The following is an 18577-nucleotide window of genomic DNA, read 5'->3' as shown; positions in this document are numbered from 1 at the left end:
GAAACATCCCACCCTCGCCTTCTCCCACAGAGTCCACAAGTCTGTTCTATACATCTGAGTCTCTTTTTCTGTTTTGCATATAGGGTTATCGTTACCATCTTTCTAAATTCCATATATATGTGTTAGTATACTGTAATGGTCTTTATCTTTCTGGCTTACTTCGCTCTGTATAATGGGCTCCAGTTTCATCCATCTCATTAGAACTGATTCAAATGAATTCTTTTTAATGGCTGAGTAATATTCCATGGTGTATATGTACCACAGCTTCCTCATCCATTCGTCTGCTGATGGGCATCTGGGTTGCTTCCATGACCTGGCTATTATAAACAGTGCTGCGATGAACATTGGGGTGCACGTGTCTCTTTCAGATCTGGTTTCCTCGGTGTGTATGCCCAGAAGTGGTATTGCTGGGTCATATGGCAGTTCTATTTCCAGCTTTTTAAGGAATCTCCACACTGTTTTCCATAGTGGCTGTACTAAATTGCATTCCCACCAACAGTGTAAGAGGGTTCCCTTTTCTCCACACCCTCTCCAGCATTTATTGCTTGTAGACTTTTGGATAGCAGCCATCCTGACTGGCGTGTAATGGTACCTCATTGTGATTTTGATTTGCATTTCTCTGATAATGAGTGATGTTGAGCATCTTTTCATGTGTTTGTTAGCCATGTGTATGTCTTCTTTGGGGAAATGTCTGTTTAGTTCTTTGGCCCATTTTTTGATTGGGTCATTTTTTTTTCTGGAATTGAGCTGCAGGAGTTGCTTGTATATTTTTGAGATTAATCCTTTGTCTGTTGCTTCATTTGCTATTATTTTCTCTCAATCTGAGGGCTGTCTTTTCACCCTGCTTATAGTTTCCTTTGTTGTGCAAAAGCTTTTAAGTTTCATTAGGTCCCAATATTTTTTTTTTTTAAATACACTTTCTAGGAAGAATGAATGTCAAAAAGTTTAATTTAAAACAAATATAATGTCTCCCATCTGGCAGAGAGATTACAGACATTAATATGTATAATTTAGTGTGATATACTGATCTTGTTTCTTGCAATCCAAGTGGACCCTAACAGTCATTAGATGACTTATATAGAAAATACATTGTTTATTTTATGCCATTGCAGTGGTTCTCTGGATTATGTTTTCAGTTGAAATAACTAAGTGGTGTCTATTAAAATCTTTTGTTTTATTAATTGGGCTTTTTGCCTTTTTTATTATTGAATTGTAGAAGTTCTTTATTCGGGAGACTAACCTCTCGTTAAATATATAATTTGAAACTATTTTCTCCCATTTTGTAGGTTTTTTTCACTCTTTTGGTATTCTTTGAACACACAAAATTATAAAACTTTGATGAAGTCCAGTTTATCAATTTGTTGTTTCTGTTGCTTATGCTTTAGTATTATAGCTAAGAACCATTGTTCAATCCAAGGTCAAATATATATCTATGTTTCTTTCCAACAGTTTTACAGTTTAACCCTTGTAGTTAGATCTTTGATTCATTTTGAGTTCATTTTTATATGTGGTGTGAGGTAAGGATCAAACTTCATTCTTTGACATATGGATATCCAGTGTCCCAGCACCATTTGTTGAAAAAATGTTCTTTCTGTTTTAAATGGTCTTGGAAGTCTTGTCAAAACCCAGCTGGCCAGAGATGTATGAGTTTATTTCTTGACTCTCAGTTGTTCCTTTGCTCTATATGTGCATTCTTATTATTGTTATAATAGTGAGCATTTATCATGGACCACACTATTTTGATCACTGTCGCTCTGTAATAAGTTTTGAAGTCATGCACTGTGGGTCATCCTTTGTTCTTTTTCAAGATTGCTTTGACTATTTGGGGTCCCTTGCTTTTCCATATGAATTTCAGAGCCTTTTCTCCTTATTTCTACAAAAAAAAAAAAAAAAGATAGTCAAAATTTTAATAGGGATCACCTTGAATCTGTAGGTCAATTCAGGGAGTGTTCTTATTATAAATGTTTTTCTTTGCTTTTTTTTCATTGGAGCAGAGTTGGTTTACAATGTTATGTTAGTTTCAGGTGTTTAGCAGCATGATTCAATTATACATATATTCATTCTTTTTCAGATTCTCAATGTTCTGTAATAACCTACATGAGTAAAGAATCTGATTTCTTTTCATTTCCTTCTGTTTTTAAGGCCCTATTGTAATTTTTTTAGATGAAGTTTTAAAACACTGCCACTACTTAAAGAGATATCCATTATGAGATGATTCCTCGTGTTCCCATGCAGGAGGGTTAAGCTTTAGAAGCAGCAGGCAAATTGATTTAGCACACTGATACCCTTTATTCCAAACCTGCCTGAGATGCAAGGAAATTTCTATGTGAACTTTTCCTTAAATCATGATGACTGTGACACACGGACGCATTGGTGTGTTTTGTCTGTTTTCATGCCCTTCTCTGGTGTGTGTGTGTGTGTGTGTGTGTGTGTGTGTGTACGTGCGCACATGTGCCTCAAACATGTGAATGAAACCTGAGGCACTGCCTCCCACCCCGAGCTCTGCGGCCGTCTGTGATGATCCAGGTACAATTCCAGGGTTTTTCCTGAACTCAGCAGCTCTTATGCATGTCCCTGTAATTTGAATCAAAAGTCAAGAAGAATTCCTAACTAAATGATTGGGAGGTGAAGTCAGACCACAGTGGAGGCTCCTAGACAGTTTCTGGCAGGGAACCCTGCAGCAGATGTGTCTGATTTTTGGGGGAGGGCGGGGGTAGATTCTGGGGAACAACCAGTGAACTTACACTGGGGGGCAAGGGCTGGCTATCTTGTGTTTCACAACCAGCTGCCTTCAAGCTTCATATTTTGAAAGAGAAGAAAAGTGGTAGTGATATTTGCCGCCGTGAATATAGAGATGCATTCAAATTGAGATTAATTTTGAAATCTATTTCCACAAAATCTAATTGAGATTAATTTTGAAATCTATTTCCACAAAATCTAACTGGAAAAAAGATGAATGTGTTTACATGTGAGAAAGAGTTTGGAAGGAATGTTAACTTGTCTCTTGCTCATAACTCAGAAACAAAGTTTGCAATGCACTCCCTAAGTAATAAGCTCCATTGCTGCACTGTGCTCAGTCATGTTGGACTCTTGGAAAATCCCAGGCAAGAATACTGGGGTGGGTTGCCATTTCCTCCTCCAAGGGGTCTTCATGACCCAAGGATAGAACCCGGGTCTCCTTTGTCTCATGCATTGCAAGCAGATTCTTTACCACTGAGCCACCAGGGAAGCCCAAGCTCTGTTGCTCTTTGTTAATTATTCTCCTGCCATCTATGCTATGGCCTGCTTTAGAAAGTCAGTAATAAACAGTAAAGTATAATGTCTCATCAAAAGCAGGAGATCGGGGATTTCCCTGGTGGCTTAGTGGTTAAAACTTCACCTTCCAGTGCAGGGTATGTGGGTTCAATCTCTGGTCGGGGAGCTAAAATCCCACATGCCTCTCTTGTGGTCAAAAACCAAAACATAAACCAGAAACAATATTGTAACAAATTCAATAAAGACTTTAAAAAGGGTCCACTTCAAAAAGAAACCTTAAAAAAAAAAGAGAGAGAGATCTATTAACCCATTCCAGTTTATGAGGCATAAGTCCAAAGCAACGCTGACATCATATGAATCAAAATTCTATTCAAAGAGTCTTTTGGACTTGGAGTGAGAAAGCAGTCAAAAGAGCAAAGTCAGGATGTTACTTAATTTCAAATACTATTGCAGATCCATTGATCTAAGACAATAGATTGAAAATGGCCTATTGAATGTTTTAAATTTTTTTATAAATATATTTATAACTACATGTGCTCATAAAAGCATGAGTTAATCTCATTATTTCTGTGGAACAGCAAATAGTGACCATTTGTCGTGTCTTTCACGTCTCTATCTTTGTTTTTGGTCTGGGTGGTATTTAGACGAGTCTGCCCATACCCTTAGAGCAAATAGAGGAATTGTGTGTTCAGCTTCCTCTTAAACATGGAACTTGATAAAGCTGCTCCTAAGGTCAATAGAGACCAGAGACATTGAAGGAAGAAGGGCCAGCTGCAAGTTTCACGCCTCTCAGAAGCAAGAGGCTGAACCAGCCTGCTGCCTCGGCAAACAATTCATTCCTTCTCTTTCAGAGGCTGGCAGAGTGAAGGGGAAGCTGGAGCGGGAGCTCGTTGCTTCTGAAGCTTTGCCAAGTTATAAAGAATTTCCCTAGGCATGAAGAGTGGAGAGCTGGGAGTGCCAAAGGGAACATTTCATATTAATGTGATTATGCTTATTAGCATTTTATACTCTTTTATTTAGGAGATTGTTTTTATTTAGAAGCAAACCAAATTTCACGTTCTAGGTTTGGGGCAAGGGTGGGAGACGTTGAGAGAGAAATTGCTGTTTGAAGTTGTAAATGAGTGACTCTTTTGGAAAAACCTGCCTTTGTTTTGTTGATGACGACTGACGCCTGAAATAATTAAGATGGGATTGCTCTCAAATGATGGGCTTCCCAGGTGGCCCTAGTGGGAAAGAATCTGCCTGCCAGTGCAGGAGACATGAAAGACACGGGTTCAATCCCTGCGTCAGGCAGATCGCCTGGAGGAGCACATGGCAACCCACTCCCAGTATTCTTGCCCAGAAAATTCCATGGACAGAGGAGCCTGGTGGGCAGGCTGCAGTCCATGGGGTCACAGAGGGTTGGACAGAACTGAAGCGACTTAGCATGCATGCACGCACACTCAAATGACAGTCCACATATGTGATAGGAAAATTGCCAAAATAGCCTTTTTGATGTGACTTACAAGAAAAGTATTGTGGTGGGGCTCAACTTGAAAACATAATCATTCATACTGCGACCTTTATTACATTAAAACTTTTTCTTACCTCATGACTATGACCTGATAGCATGTACTTCCTGCTGTTTATGTTTTCCATGATACCAAAAAGCAGTTTCCTAAAATTTTTATATATGATACATTGGTAATAGTTATAACTGTTACATTATTAGAGTTTTCTAATCAAACTGCTTTAGTCAAATAAAAAGAAAACTAATTTTATCGTTGCCACTGAGCTATCACTAGATAATGCTTTAATTCTCCATCACCACTCTTAATAATTTCAAGGAAGTATTAGACGCTTCAGAAGTATAACATGATGCTTACTTTGACAGCACATGTACTAAAATTGGAACAATACAGAAAAGATTAACATGGCTTCTACATAAGTATGAAATGCAAATTTGTAAAAGCTTCTATGTTTTCAATCCATCATATATGAGGCATCTAGAATAATAAAGTTATAGAGACAACGTAAAATGGTGGTTGTCAGGGTCTGGGGGGAGAAGGGAATAGAGGATTAATCTGTAATGAGTACAGAGTTTCAGTTTGGGAAGATAAAAATGTTTTAGAGATGGAGGCTGGTGATGATCGTAAATATACTTAATGCCACCAAAACTGCTTTTAACCACTTAAAGTGGTTAAAATAGTAAGATTTGTGTTATGTTTATTTTTCACAATAATAGTAGTCCTGTGTACATTTCTATCATTTGCCATTGTGAATAGCAAAGTTATTCAAAAATTAATCCAAGGATGTTGAATCTGCAATAAGCATTCATTACACTCTCCTCATAAAACAGATTATATGCATGACACCAGACATTTTGTAGGTATAGGGCACAATCTTTCATACCTGAATAATTTGGAATCTGCTTGGGGAGACTTTGGATAAACACAGTTGAAGGAGAGGCTTCTCTCATTAAGCTGAGGGATGTTGATCGCATGTCTCTTGGCATTAGGTAGCATCATCTGGCAGTCATTCCTTACTTCCTTCATCACTTATTGAAGATAATTAGAGGAGAAAGGAACCTAGTCTTCAGCCAGTTCAGCTCCATCATTTCACTGGCTCAAAGAAACTATGATCTGCCCGAGGTCATGCAGCCAGTTAATAAGACTAGAGACAGAATCTATCCTGGTGTCTCCGTATATCCAGTAGTATTTGTTCTCCCTCCTTGCCAAGTTAAACAAAACTGGATTTTGGAAGCTGTTTATTTAATTTCAGCACCTGTTCTTTGAAAATATTATGGGTACAAGAAATGGCCCTCTTTTAGCACATGTTACTCAGTAATAAATGCTTCCCAAGCTCAAAGACTCAACACCCTTGGATACTTAAGTCAATGTGAACACGTTCATAAAGGATATTAGTGTCAGCCGCATTGTGCATTTTGCAGGAATTTTTTGTACATTTGTATTCTGCATTGGCTTAGAAATCATATGCGAACGCATGAAAACTGACAACAAATGTGCCTTCTTCTGTATAATTGCCATTCGGTTACTCTGTGCAGAACAAGCACACATTTCTCTGAAAACACAAGATAATAATACTCAGCTAGGTCTTAACCGTTTGTGAGGGATCCGACTTAGAGATTAGCTCTGTGAATGTCAGTGGCTGGAGCCCTTCACATCATACACATCATTAAGTCATCTCCCAGGCCAGCGGAAAGAATCATTTTCATGACTGCAAAGGCATAGTTTATTTACTGCCACTCACATATATAGAGAAAAAAGAATAGAAGAGGAAAGAAAAAAGAATTTAATGAAAAATTTTGCAGATTTTTTTCCCTAAGTTTATATTATTACTCTGGTGTCTTTTGATGACTGGCTTTCCTTTATTTCTCTTTCTTCTTTTCTCTTTTTTTGAGACTCATTTGATCCTCACAATAACCTTGGACAAGTGAAGTAAATAGTTACCCCCTTTATTCATCTTCATGAGCCTCCAGGAAGGCTGATCTTTGGTACACAGTCCTGGATATGTTTAAATATGCTGTTCCATCTGCCCAATCTTGGCCTTTTGAGATCTTTCTGAGCTTCCAAAACCCCAACTCTCTTGTTACCTCTCCCTTAAAACTTTAATTAGCACAGAGCATCTGTCCACTGATCGTACTGTTTATATATTATGTGTGTCTGCTGTTGGTTTGATGCGTGTGTGTGTGCATGCTCAGTCACTCAGTTGTGTCTTGACTCTTTGGGACTCCATGGACTGTAGCCTGCCAGGCTCCTCTGTGCTTGGAATTCTCCAGGTAAGAATACTGGAGTGGGTAGCCATTCCCTTATCCATGGGATCTTCCTGACCCAGGGATCAAACCCAGGTCTCTTGCACCAGCTGGCAGTTCTTTACCACTACACTACCTGAAAAGCCCACTTTGATGTGTACATGTCAACTAATTGCCATGTGCTAATTTTAAGCTCTTTGAAGGGTGTGAATCACATTTCTTCTGCATTCATTTCCCTTGAAACAAATCACTGGGTACAAGTAGGTATTACAAATACCTGTCTTCAGTTAGAAGAATTGTGACTCTTGGAAACCACAGCATCCCTTGGAAACTTACTCGAAATTCACATTTTCTGGACCCACCCCTGACATGATTCAGCAATGCTGGGCTGAAAAACTAGCAATGTGACTTTTAACAAACTGTCTAGGTGACTCTGATGCATGCAGAATTTTAAGAATTGCTGATTTAGAATGTATTCAACTTACAAAAAATTAAGAAATAAATGAGGATCTATTCTAGCTCACCTATAAGCCATTTAGATTTTCCCATACTGTTATGTCCTAAATCCACATGATGAAAACTGTATGTCACAAAAAGTGTTCAACAAAAGCATAGTTGAAAAAATATATTTGATTAATTCAACAACAGCTCCACTTCCCAGAAAAAGATATACAGTTGCTAAGTAGTCCTAGATGAAAAGATGTACACCTTCTCATGATCAGATACTAAAAGTCAAAACGTAAGTTTTTAAATTATCAAATTGATAGTTTTTAAAATCTGCCATATCCTTTCACAACAAGCTAAGTGGAAGGGAACTTCTAAGCTCTTGTCAGTAAATGAGTGTGACCTTCTTTTGGAACCACTTGCCTCTCCCTAATTGAAATATATGGTCTTCTCTGATTTGGCACTGTTGTTGTTCAGTCACTAAGTCGTGTCTGACTCATTTTGACCCCATGGACTACAGCACACCAGCCTTCCCTGTCCTTCATTATCTCCCGGAGGAGTTTGCTCATACTCGCCATAGTCCTTCCTCCAGGTTCCCTGGCCCGCCTGTGAAGAGGGGAGGGACATTTCCACCATCACTTGAAACCCCTCAGTACTAGTTTTGTAAATAACCATCACTGCCTTTAAAACAGTGGCGCTAGAGCTAAAGAACTCACCTGCCAATGAAGGAGATATAAGAGATGTGGGTTCAATCCCTGTGTTGGGAACATCCCCTGGAGGAAAGTCAAAGGTGTTAGTCACTGTTAGTCACTCAGTCATGTCCTACTCTTTTCAACCCCATAGACTGTAGCCTGCCAGGCTCCTCTGTCCATGGAATTCTCCAGGTAAGAATACTGGAGTGGGTTGCCATTTACTTCCTCAGGGGATTTTCCCGACCCGGGGATTGAACCCGGGTCTCCTGCATTGCAGGGAGATTCTTTACTATGTGAGACACTGAGGAAGACCCACCCTGGAGGAGGGCGTGGCAACCCACTCCAGTATTCTTGCCTGGAGAATTCCATGGACAGAGGAGCCTGGCGGGCTACAGTCCACAGGGTCACAAAGAGTCAGATATGACTGAAGCCCCTTGACACGGCGCACACGCAGCGTTTAAAGCAACTATAAAGGACAAGTGACATGCGGCAGACCTGGCTTCCCCTTCTCAAGACTCCTCTTCAGTTTATATTTCTCTCATTTTGGAGTTCAGTGCCCCTAAAATTGTAGGGAAATTGCAATACGTGATGTTGGCTGGAAAACATTTCAAGAAACTTAGGTGGAAATGGTTTAAGTTCCGAGTCTAAATGAGCAGTGAACTGTTAGGCCATCTGTTTTTCCTTCCAAAATTTAATAGTCTCCTATAACCCTAGAGCTCTCAATTTCTTTGTTATTCTGTAAAAAAGAAAGGAGATACTTCCTAATGCACTGTTGCTACCCTCCTCCTATTTTTTAAGGTGGTGGTTGTCTGTCAAAACAAGTTCTTCGCAATTTTTTTTAATAGTGAGAATGAACTCTTGAAGCAAACCAGCCAAATTTAAGTGTTTTGAGGATAATAGTAATAGTTACAGGAATAGCCCTCTCGGTTCCCTGGTGGTTCAGGTGGTAAAGAATCTGCCTGCAACGCAGAAGACCTGGGTTCTATCCCTGGGTCAGGAAGATCCCCTGGAGGAGGGCATGGCAACCCGCTCCAGTATTCTTATCTGGAGAATCCCATGGACAGAGGAGCCTAGTCCATGGAGTCTCAAAGAGTTGGACACAACTGAGTGACTAACACATACTGCTAAGAATTAATCTGAACATTTTCCAGATTGTTGTTGGTAATGACAGTTATCATGAGGAAAACAGGAAAAAAAAAAAAAAAGCTGTTTCAGGAGAAGTGGAATAGATGGGGTCTGGGAAGAGTTCCTTTTTAATCCAGTATTCAGGCCCTGCCAGGAGATATTCCAAGGTTTGTAGCCTATTTATAGGCTAAGTGTCTGCTTTATTTTTCTTGCCTTCCTTTTGTCAGAAAACCAATTTCTCAACACTTCAGTGCCTTCTTTCCATCTTGATGGAGATGCTTTCTTGTACCTGAGGTTCCTCCTCTTAGGTATGAGACGAGATAAGTTGCTTCAGTCGTGTCTGACTCTTTGCAACCCCATGGACTGTAACCCCCCAGGCTCCTGTCCATGGGATTCTCCAGGTAAGAATACTGGAAACGGTTGCCATGCCCTCCTCCAGGGGATCTTCCCAACCCAGGGATCAAAGCCCTGGGTCTTCTCTTGTGTCTCCTATATTGGCAGGCAGGTTCTTTACCACTGGCAACATCTGGGAAGCCCCTTACCTCCCCAGGTGATTCTTGAATATTCAAAAGTTTTAAAATGCACGCTTATATGAAACAGCAAAAATATAAGGAATTCTTAAAGGTTTAAATTATATTTATGTTGGCCTTGAACACAGAAGAATGGCAGTTGTTGTCATGGAAAATTAATACGTCCTGGTAAATTTACCATGTGGATTTCTAGTGGCGCTTATTTCCAAAGCAGTGACTGTATAAAATATTAAAGCGAAGCAGTATTAACCTTGACGTTCAAATTCATTGAGAATTTGTTTAGGTGTGACAGGATTGATGGCTATGTTTTCTTTATCCACGTTAAGACTTCTTATTAGCTGTGAAAAGGGATGGGCATAAATGGCTTTGATTAACTATATCTGAAAGACATGAACAAGCATAGGGCAGACTCCAGTCAGAAAATGCTGTCGCTTTCAATATTTTCCCCATTTCTTCTTTTATTTGCTCTTTCAGAAACTGTGAATTTACTGTTCTTCCTAACGGAATCTTTTCTTCCCTCTTTAGATTTTTCACTTTCTATTATTGATACTGACGTTTTACTCAAAGAAATTACTCATTTAGGCTCTCTTCAAATCTAAAGTGATATTATTTTAATAAGAGGTGAAAGGGAAAATCGACATAATACACCTGGAGTTGTTAGCATTTTAAGTGACAAATAGTAAAGCTTAATTCCGGAGGACTGTCAGGGAACCTAACATTAGCCCAGGAAGTGTGTGCCTTCTTAGAGAATTGGCAAAACATTACCAAGACAAGGAACACTCCAGATGTGAGACCCAAGAGCATCTTGCTCTGTTAATCAACAGTGGATGTATTTTTTTGGATCATGAAAGTAGTAGTAAAAGTGTTAGTCACTCAGTCGTGCCTGACTATTGGTGACCCACCAGGCTTCTCTGTCCATGGGATTCTCCAGTCAAGAATACTGGAATGGGTTGCCATTCCATTCTCCAGTGGCTATTCCCATCCCAGGGATCAAACTCCCATCTCCTGCATTGCAGGCAGATTCTTTCTTTACCATCTAAGCCACCAGGGAATGCAAATTATATTTTTTGCTTCTTAAAAAATCTCCTGTGGAGACTTGGCATAGAAATCATGCACCACCTGTTTTTTTCTCCCCAAGTGAATAGATGGCATAACTGCAAATGTCTTTAGACACAGAGGAAATGGTCGTTTGGGTTTTTCCCCTTCACCTGGAGTGAAGGCAGGTAGTCAAGGAGAATACTTGAGAACTTTCTTGGCAAATGGCCAGAAAAAGTAAAGAAAATGAAAAGCCCCGAAGGTCATGTATTCTCTCCAACCTTGGACTGCCTCACATTTGCCAGAGATCACTTCCTTGTCATTTTTATGAGCAGGGGCAGGACCTGAAATTCAGTATGCATTCTTAGTGACCCACCGGCAATTTACCCTCCTTTTCTCATCTTCAGCTATCACCTTTCCAAAAAAGAAAAAAAAAAAACAGAAGGAAGAAAGCAATAAAACCCCTTAGAGAAAGCTGCTCTGACCTTTGGCCTTCCTTTGATCTGGGTATGATGACGAGGTGGGTGTCTAGAGCGCTCAGGCTGCCGTGATAAAATGCCGTAGACTGGGTAGCTTAAACAACAGAATTCCTTCTCACAGTTCTGGAGGCTGGCAGCCCGAGATCAAAGCCTTGGCAAGTCTGATTTCCCCTGAGGCCACTCTTCTGTTTGCAGATGGCTGCCTTCTCGCTGCGCCCTCACAGGACCTTTGCGCTGTACCTGAGTGAGACAGAGAGATCTCTGGTGTCTCTTTGGCTTCCAGGCCTGTTCCCCTAGGGCTCCCTATGACCTCATTTTACCTTAATTCCCTCCTGAGAGCTCCTTTCTCCACATAGAGTCACGTTAGGTGTGAGGGCTTTGACATATGAATTTGGGGGAAACACAATCTGGCCCATTACGGTTGGCTACACCGTGCTTTGGGGTAGATCCAGTGTACCCCATGCTCAGTATGCCTCATCCATCGTTTATTTAATGCGTGTGGGTTCTTACAGCCTCAAAAAATCGAAGGAAGCCATGAGAGACAACCAGTTTTCTCATCAGCAGTCTTCCACTCTCCATGAACTTCAAATATAAAACCACTTCGGTGTTATCAAGAGCCTGCCCTTAACCTAGAAGGAGTTGATGGAATTTTTCATATTTAGTTATTTGGCTGCATCAAGTCCTGGTTGTGGCACTCAGGATCCTTTTTTGCGGCTCACGGGCTTCTCTCTAGCTGTGGCCTGCAGGTTTAGTTACTTTGAGGCATGTGGGATCTTAGTCCCAGACCAGGGATAAGAACCTGTGACCCCTGAGATGACAGGCAGATTCTTAACCATTGGACCACCAAGGAAGTCCCTGATATGATGGGTTTTTAAATGTCGTTTCTATTATTAATTTCTCCGTGTGTGCTCAGTCGCTCAGTCATGTCCAACTCTGTTGTGACCCCATGGACTATAGCCCGCAAGACTCCTCTGTCCATAGGATTCTCCAGGCAAGAATACTGGAGTGGGTTACCATTTCCTTCTCCAGGAGATCTTCCTGATCCAGGGATCAAACTCATGTCTCCTGCAGCTCCTGCATTGCAGGTGGATTCTTTACCACTGAGCTACTGGGGAAGCCCCAGTATTCACTTACTGAGATAGTGTTACGGATTCCTAGGACTGCCAAAACAAATGACCATAAACTGGGTGGCCTAAAATAACAGAAATGTACTCTTTCACCATTCCGGAGGCTAAAAGTCTGAAATGAAAGTGTCTGCAGGGGCTTCCCTGGTGGCTCAGTGGTAAAGAATCCACCCGCCAATGCAGAAGACACGGGTTCGATCCCCGATCCCACATGCCGCGGAGCAGCCAAGCCTGTGCCACAGCTACCAAGCCTGTGCACCAGATGGGCACGTACTGAGCCCACGGCCACAAGTGCTGCAGCCTGGGTACCCTCGAGCCCATGGTCCACACGAGAGAAGCCGTCACAGCAAGAAGCCTGTACACCTCAGCTGGAGAGTGGCCTCCACTTGCCACAACTAGACAGACGCCTTTGCAGCAGTGAAAACCCAGCAGAGTCAAAAAAATAATTAAATTTAAAAAAATTTTTTTAAGTGTCTCAGGCCATGTTCCCTCTGAAGGCCCTAGAGGAATATCTGTTTTATTCCTTTTTCTTGTTTTACTGTTACCGACCATCCCCGACAGTCCTTTGGCTTGTAGGTACACCGCTCCAACCTCTGCCTGTACTTCACATGGCGTCTCCCCTTTGTCTGTGTGTGTCTTCTCCAGAATGACCAAGAGCCCACCTTACTCCCATAGTTTCTCCTCTTGATGCCATATTGGATTGAGAGCCTTAGCTCAGTATGATCTGATCTGATCTTGATTACATCTGTGAAGATCCCATTTCTAAATCACGTTGTATTCATAGGCAGTGGAGTTTACGGTGTCAGTATATTTCAGGGGCAGGACACAATTAAACCCATTCCAGGCAGTTGCTTTCATTGGTTTGTTTGGGGGGCATACTGCAAGGCATGCAGGATCTTGGTTCCCTGACCAGGGATTGAACCCAGGCCCCCTTGCAGTAGAAGCATGGAGTCTTCACGACTTGACCGCCAGGGAAGTCTCAGGCAGTTTTATCTTTAGTTTCCTTTGACTCCTGCAGTTCCAAAACATTGTCCAAGTTTCTTTCTAAAACATGATCAAATTTAAGTCAAAGGACTGCATGCGTGTTTTTTGATGACCTCTCTTTTTTATTTATGACCTCTCCATTTAAAAAAAATAATTTCCATATTTAATTGGTTCAAATTGTGAAAGACTTTTAAAAATGCTTTGCATTTGCTTGAGGCTGATTAATGAGTAAATTTGTAAACTATGACTTTTAATTAGCCAGGGTTAATTAATGTTTAGCGCCCTTGGAAGATGAAAAGACATGTATAAATGCACTGTAATGTGAGTCATTTTTTAATTTGTTGTTGAAACTTAAGTTTATTCATATAAAGACTCCTTACATCACAAACGCACACACAGTAAGCTGTTGGAGACCTGTGATAATTAGTGTCGAGGGCTTTAAATTTTGAGGTTAATTATATTTTATTGAAGACGATCATGTTTTTATACTGTATATTCAGAGAAAGCTAGTTATATTTTTAGTTTGATTGTGTAAAAGGGAGAGAGAATAGAAATCTGAGACCAAACTGGTAACTCTTTATACAGTATAACATAATTTTAGATGAAGTCTGTTTTTTGTTTTTATTTCTGAGTTTTTTATTTTTTATTTCAGAGCAGGGTGGAGGAAAGAAAAAGGTTACCAGTGCAGAAATGAAACTATCACATTTAAGCAGCTTTTTTGAAGAAAAAAAAATTGCTAGAATACTATGTAAATTTTCAGCAGGAAGAGTGTCAGGGGCTTGGATGAGATCTAATGCCAAGATTGGGAAGTGTGGAGATTAGAAACAGTTTGGAAGGAAAGACTAGGGCAAGATCTCCCTTAGGGGGCAGCAGGCAGCTTTATCATGGAAGTGGTTGTCTCACGCATAGGATGGTGAGGACGTACTTATCTGGGGAATTTTCCAACATGTTCAATGGAACACATCTCTGGTTCCCAGTTGACAAAGGAGAGCTGGCCAAGTGATTACACCCCCATTTTACACTTCATCATTGTCTGAAGGGAGAGCATATTCAAAGGTAAATTGGCAAAAGGGTTAGCTCCACTTTATTTTTATCTCCTACACAATTTTCTCATTCATTCTTTGCATAAAAAAATAAGGTTGCTTTTTTTTTTTTTTTTTAATCATCTCACAGGTGCTCATACTGAAAGGATTTGACCTAAGAGCAGAGTGAGGGGAAAGACCCACAACTCTTCCTCTGGATACAAAAGACTTTGCTCCTTTGTAGCTCTTAACAGTAACCATCATCTGATGTTATTTTTAACCATGGCAAAATTCTCTAAAGAATTTTCACTAAGTATGTGACATTTCACTACGGATGAGACTGTTCATTATCTAGCAGAATTCAATACGTGATAAATCGCTTTGGGGGAATCTGATGTGAACTTTTTTCCCAAAATACCTGGGAAAATGGGAAACCCCTCGTTTTCTTTCATGCTTCCCTGTGGGCCGTTGCAGCATTTACAGGATTCTCCAGACCATGGTTCCAGGGCCTCCAGCCCTCTCCACCGTGATATGCAGTATCACAGACTCCACACGTCTAAATAGAACCTGTCCTTCTGCTCCCAACCTGTGCTCTTTTGATGGACACAACTCAAGTCAAGAATGCAAATATTAACCAGCCACCTAACAGCACGTCTTTCCTTTCCCAGTCACAATCCCCCCTTCACACCTCCCACCACCTACAAAGTAACACTTCTTGTTCTTCGTATCACGTCCGTTAGTGTCTTTCTGGTTTTATCACTTGTGTACATTCTTGCCCACTGTCTTCCCCATTTTTGAATGTCGACATGTCTTTTTAGGATTGTATAATCCCCAGGTTTCCTCTCTGTCCTTTTCTTTATAATTTCCCTAAAAACAAACTGCAGGCCACTCACTCAGCGCATGGAATTCCCTTGATCTGTATTTTGCTGACGGCACACTCGTCACGCAGGTCAGTGTATTCCTTCACCCTGTGTGTATCCCACAAATGTCAAGCCCTTGGCTTCTGTCTAAGCTGCTTCCCTTTTCATCTCCCTCATGTTCCAGGAACCAGAAGAGTTCCAACAGGCAGAGGCATCCCATCCTCTGTCCCTTGGTCCATGTACTTGTATCCACTGTATCCAGTGGACTGTATCCAGTAGCTCTTCCTTAGCAAACCTGTAATGTCCCCATCCCGGCCCCAAAGGCCCAGTTTGTTTCTTTCTTGCTCTGTCCACACCCCTTACCGTAGCGTCTGTATAGGAATTACTTTTCTGCCCATCGTTTCTCTGGTGCCTTGAGCTCTGAGTAATAAGAAACCGCCTTAGTTATTTCCTACACTGGCCTGGAAGATGGTAGGATTACTGAACAGCTGAATGCATGAATAAATAAATTGATGAGCTCATTAATTAATAATAAAATGAGCTTAATTTTCTTGGCTCCAGATTAATTTTTGTAAAGTGAGTCCTTTCAGCCTCTTCATCTGCTCTATTAATACTTCCCTGAAGACAGTCACTTTCCACCCATCTCCAAGCCTCAGATGCCAAGCACTTTCCATCACCAGGCTTGGTTCCCCCTACATTGTAAGAGGATCCCAAAGTCCTCTAATGTAGGCGATAAAGGACCATTGCTGTCCGAAAAATGTTCCCTGCAGAACCAGTTTTCTGTTAAAACACAAATAGGCCAGTGTGCAGAAGAACATAGAGGGCTGGTGTGTTTTTTTTTAATCTGTATAAATAAACCTTTCAAAATAACTACCATGTCTACACACACGATAAGTCGTCTACAGGAATAGGAGCATCCTCCACTGTGATTTGTACTGATCTTATCCACACTTGCCTGTGCTCCTTATCCTAATCAGCATAAATCGTAGGCTCTTTAGAAGTGACGTCACCTATGTAGGAATATTGAAAATGTTACTTTCTACCATGAGCTAGCCAGCCTTGCTAACCAATCCTTCACATCCTTCAAAATACAGGCATATCTAAGGGCTATCGTGGGCTCAGTTACAAACCACCAGAATAAAGCGAATATTTCCATCAAGTGAGTCATGTGAATGTTGGGGATTCTGGAATGCATGCCAAAAGTTACTTTAAACTATGCTGTAGTCTGTTGTGTGCAATAGCATTGTGTCTAAAAATGCAACGTACTTACTCTGCCTAGAAAATACCTTCTTGCTTAAAATGGTAACCATCATCTGAGCCTTATTGAGTTGGAATCTTTTTGCAGTGGTATCGTCAAAGATCACAGATCGCCATCCAAATATAATACTTGGATTATATCCAAGAATATCCAAGAATTTTTCAAAAACTTTGAAATATTGTGACAATTGCTGAAATGTAATCCAGAAACAAAAAGTGACCAAATACTACTGGGAAAATGGAACTGAAAGACTTACTTGCCACAGGGTTGCCACAAACCTTCAATCTGTTTTTTAAAAAAAGGCAGTATCTGTGAAGTGCAATAAAGCAAGGTATGCCTGTTTAGAGTTCAGTCAATTAAGCATTTATCAGATATGAATCAGTTAGCATGCAGTGTCTTGACTGCATAGCAGGATGATTGCTAGCTGTTGAGAGGGGTACTGCTGTCCATTTCTTGGGTTCCTTTTGTCCCCCTAAGATGTTTCTTACCCAGGTAAGAAAGATTCCTGTCACAGGTTTGGGAGAGGGTGCAGATCAGACAGGGCTTCCCTGGTGGCACAGACAGTAAAGAATCTGCCTTCAATGCGGAAGACCCAGGTTCGATCTCCGGGTGAGGAAGATCCCCTGGAGGAGGAAACAGTAACCCACTCCAAGATTCATGCCTGGAGAATCCCATGGACAGAGGAGCCTGGCAGGCTACAGCCCATGGGGTCATAAAGAGCCGGACACAACTGAAGCCACTTAGCATGCATACATGCGTTGGAGAAGGAAGTGGCAACCTACTCCAGTGTTCTTGCCTGGAGGATCCCAGGCACGCAGATCAGACACAACCACGCATATGGTGAGCAAGTTGCTCAGGACACAGCGGTAGGGCCTGCGTTCAGACCCCTCCCTTGTCACGAGCAGCTGGGGGTACGAAGTGCAGCTGGAATCCAGTCTGCACACAGCATGACAAGCCTCGTGCGTTTGTGACTCACTCCCCAAAGAAAGCTCCCGTGGGCTGGGAAGGGCATGGCCCTTCTCAGATGTAAAGGTGATGTTTGCATCTCCAACTGCTCGCTCTCATTTGGTTTGGAGCCCAGAGTCGAGGTGGAGAAGAGGGGACATGAGGGCTGTGTGCCCAGAACACCCCAGCACCCGCAGTGACGGCTCCAGGGGAATATGTGCTCAGACTGTATCCAGCTGCCAGAATGACTGTGCATTTATAAAAAATGCATTCACAGGCAGTTAAACTGTCACTTGAGTACTTTGTGAAAATAATCTTCCTCCTCCTTTCTTGTGCTCACTAAAAGCATGAGCAGTTTTTTTTAAAAGGAAATGTGATACTGATCCAGATAGAGCAAACCTCAGGTTTTATTTCATGTTTCCAATTTACTATATAGCTGAGGACTTAGGAGTAAAAATAAACAATAAAGTGGACCCACTGTGCAGAACAACCTTCCAGAGAACGGAGAAATACATACTACAGAATGGAACTGGAGAGAAATTGATTTCATCTCTCTATGTCTTCAAATCTGATAACTCCAGTTCTAGGCGCCTTCTTCCCTATTCCTGAAAAATTCAGTCTCTTTGACCACAGTCATAAAAATTAAATAATGAAGTGATGATGGGGTGAGATGAAATAGCTGATTCCCTAAAGAGTGAAAAACTATTTTAAAAATTGCTCTTGGTGGGATGGCAAGTGAATTATTGTTTCTTTTATTTTCTCTATTTCTTGCACTGAATTTGACTGTAGCTAATTACTACCAAACTACATTTTTATATAAAGAGGAATCACAGTGAAGTTCTACCTTATGCTGGAGGAGTTAGGCTCTTAGAGACAGGTTTGAAGAGAAAAATCCTATATAATCATGGGGACTTCCCTGGCAGTCCAGTGGTTAAGACTCCACACTCCCCATGTAGGGGTCCAGGTTTGATCCCGGGTCAGGGGACTAGATCCCACATACTGCAACTAAAGACCCAGTGCAGCAGAAATTCTATATAATCATCATTACTTTGAAACTCCTTGAGCTTAGCCAT

At 41.1% G+C, this 18577-nt stretch overlaps 1 protein-coding gene and 1 non-coding gene across 7 annotated transcripts in view; both read left to right on the top strand.

Annotated features, from left to right (window-relative positions):
• Positions 1 to 18577, top strand: part of APP (amyloid beta precursor protein) — a 286389-nt gene that overhangs the window by 232121 nt on the left and 35691 nt on the right. The gene's annotated exons all lie outside the window — the stretch shown is intronic.
• On the top strand, positions 5113 to 5219 carry LOC139031154 (U6 spliceosomal RNA). Its single transcript, XR_011483560.1, has one exon. It is a non-coding gene; the product is annotated as a U6 spliceosomal RNA (small nuclear RNA).

The sequence above is a fragment of the Odocoileus virginianus genome, chromosome 25 (genome assembly GCF_023699985.2).
Source record: "Odocoileus virginianus isolate 20LAN1187 ecotype Illinois chromosome 25, Ovbor_1.2, whole genome shotgun sequence".
Taxonomy (NCBI): Eukaryota; Metazoa; Chordata; class Mammalia; order Artiodactyla; family Cervidae; genus Odocoileus; species Odocoileus virginianus.
Note: the sequence above shows the minus strand (reverse complement) of the source record. Positions and strands in the feature narration are given on the sequence as shown.